Below are 3,098 nucleotides of genomic sequence, written 5' to 3'. Positions count from 1 at the left end.
GGATCTCTGTTCTGTTCTCTCATAGGGTTTCTGCTTCTTTGTCTTTTCATTTTAGCTGCCGTTATTTCTTGAAAAAGGCTTTCAATTTCTTGTTATCTCTCTTCTCTTTCTGGTATTACTTCGATGTGAATGTTGTACACTTGATGTTGTCCCTTAAACTATCGTCATTTTTTTTTTGATTCTTTTTTTTCTTGTTGCTATTCTGATTGTGTGTTTTCTGATACCTTATCTTTTTAATCGCTGATTTAATCCTCCACTTTATCTAATATACTGTTGATTCTTCCTAAGGTATTCTTTATTTCAGTTATTGTATTCTTCATTTCTGACTGTTTTTTAATGTTTTCTATTTCAATTTTTATGTTTTATCTCCCTTTTAAAAAAGTTCTCACTGAGTTCATCCACCTTTCCTTTAAGTCAATTAAGCATCTTTATAAGGAGTGTCTTGAACTGTACATCTGGTAGATTGCTTGTCTCCATTTTGTTTAGTTCTTTTTATGAAACTTTGTTCTGTTCTTTCATTTGGAACATGCTTTTTTGTCTCCCTATTTTGGCTACCTCCTTGTCTCTGTTTCTATGTATTAGGTATGGCTGCTAGGTCTCCCAATTCTAGTAGAGTGGCCTTATGTAGTAGGAGTCCTGTAGGGCCCAGTGGTACAGTCTCACTGGTCACCTGAACCGGGTGCTCCAAGTTTGTCCCTTGTATGGGTTGTGTGTGTCCTCCTGTTATAGTTGAGCCTTGTTTCTGTTTTCTTGTCCATGGGAGGGATTGACCCTCAGGCTGATTGGTTTTAAGGACTGGCAGTGACTACGGTGAAGGAGCTCTTGTGCAGGGGCTGACCCTATGGAGGAGGAATTGCCTTAGCAGGGCTCTGGTACTGGCCCTGTCAGTCCTTTTTGTGCATCATCCTTGGATGTGGCCCTGGGTGGTACTCTGGTTCAGGTGGAAACCAGCCACCAGGCATGGAGGCCAGTCCCTCTTGGAATGGACTCTACTACAGGCCAAGTTTAGCTGCAGCCTAAAACTTTCCCAGGCCCACCTGGCATGAGCCTTCAGGCAATCCACAGATGGCTGTCATCCATGCTGGGCTTAGATGTGCCTTGAGTGTCCAAGCCACATACTGAGGCTGGCTACTGCTAGTACTGGTCTTGGGGCTGCTCAGCAAGAGGTATGGGACATGCCGAGGCCAGATGTTTCTTGTTTAGGTTTTGTGAATCTTTGAAAGATTTTAGGAACATCCACGGCATAAGCCATTACAAATCATTTGTATGGAAAAGCCACTGGAGGCAGCTTAGGTGGGCTCCCAAGCTGAGAGGGGTGGAGTTTTAGGGAACCTCCAGGGATATCAGTGTTAGTTATGTTGATGGAGACTCAGATATGGCACCCGTCTGGGTCTGCAAGCAGGGAGAGCGCAATAAACCATGGCCTCTGATGGCCCTTCTGTCTGATAGAAAGCTGCCCTTCCAGCCCTTGCCCTGAAGCCAGACAACTCAGTTCTTCCCTGTATGTTCCCAGTGCCTTTTGAGCTGCTGCCTCAAAGCTGGAGCTCAGGGTGCATGAGTATGTCACTGAGTAACCCCATGCGTGGTCCACTTAAAAGAAAAGTCTGTGACTTCCTCTGCCTTCTGTCTCACTCAGCCACAATCTCTGCTGGTTTACACAGCCAGAAATTGTTGGGACTTCTCTTCTTAGCACTGAACCCCTGGGCTGGGGAGCCTGGTATGGGGCTGGGACCCCTTGATCCTCCAAGGGAACTCCACAGCTGAGATATTTCTCCCTATTCTTAACTGCCACAGGCATGAGTGAGACCAGCCTGTTTTGCATCTCTGTCCCTCCTACCATTCTTGAGATGGCCTCTTGTGCATGTCCCAGTTGTAGGACTTCTGTTCAGGTAGACTCCAGGTGACTCTCAATGATGGCTATTCTGTAGTTGTAATTTTGTTGTGGTTGTGAGAGGAGGCAAGCACGGCGTTTGCCTTCTCCATTAAGACTTAATCTAGAAATTTTTAAGGTTCTAAGAAACTTCTCTCCATCTCTTTTTCCTAATCTATCACTGTATTAGCCAGCTTTTGCTACAATAATTCTGTGTAACAAACAATCCCTAAATGCAATGAAACCACATGTACTTATTTCTTGCTCACAGTCTGTGAGTTGGCTGTGGATCTGCTGGGATAAGCTGGAATAGGCTGGGCTTTGCTCCAAACTGTGAGTTGGGTTTAGGTATAGTCTACAAGTCTCCTCATTCTAGTACCAGAAGCTACACCAAGCATGTTCTTCTCATGGCAGGTGGCAGAAATAAAAGAAACCAAGCCAAACACACAAACTCATTTAAAGTTTCTGTACATGTCTATATATGTTTTCCAGGGCTACCATAACAAAATTCCACAAAGTAGGTGATTTTAAACAACAAAAATGTATTCTCTCACAGTTCTGGGGATTAAGAAGTCCAAAATCAAAGTGTTGGCAAGGCTATGCTTTCTCTGAAGGCTCAAGGAAAGAATCTTTCCTTCCCTCTTCCTGGCTTCTGGTGGCTCTCAGTAATCCTTGGTGTTCCTTGGCTTGTAGCTGCTTAACTCCAATCTCTGCCTCTATTATTACATGGCCTTCTTACTTGTGTGTGTTTGTGTAAACAAATCTCTCCCTCCTTTCTCTTATAAAGACATCAGTCATTGAATTTAGGGCCTACCTTAATAAAATATGACATCATCTTAACTTGACTACATCTGCACAGACCCTATTTCCAATAAGATCACTTTCACAGCTTCCAGGGGGAGATGAATTTGGGGGAGACACAGTTCAAATCACTATAATGATCAAAAGAAATTACATTCCATTGGTCAAAGAAAATCACATGGCCAAGTCCAAAAAGCAATGAGGTAGAGAAATATACTCTGCATATTCAAATGTGGAGTACTACAAGTCATATGGTAAAATGAATGAATGTATTATTCTATTACAGGGTGAGAACAAAGTTGGAAACAATAATCCAACCTATCTGAGTCATCAATACATGTTGTTTCTTCAAATATTTTACTCAACCATGTCTTTTACAGTTCACATCTGAATTATTTGTGTGTGTTGAAGAGGGTAGTAATCTATT

The sequence above is a fragment of the Pteropus alecto genome, unplaced genomic scaffold (genome assembly GCF_000325575.1).
Source record: "Pteropus alecto unplaced genomic scaffold, ASM32557v1 scaffold229, whole genome shotgun sequence".
NCBI classification, from domain to species: domain Eukaryota; kingdom Metazoa; phylum Chordata; class Mammalia; order Chiroptera; family Pteropodidae; genus Pteropus; species Pteropus alecto.
Note: the sequence above shows the minus strand (reverse complement) of the source record.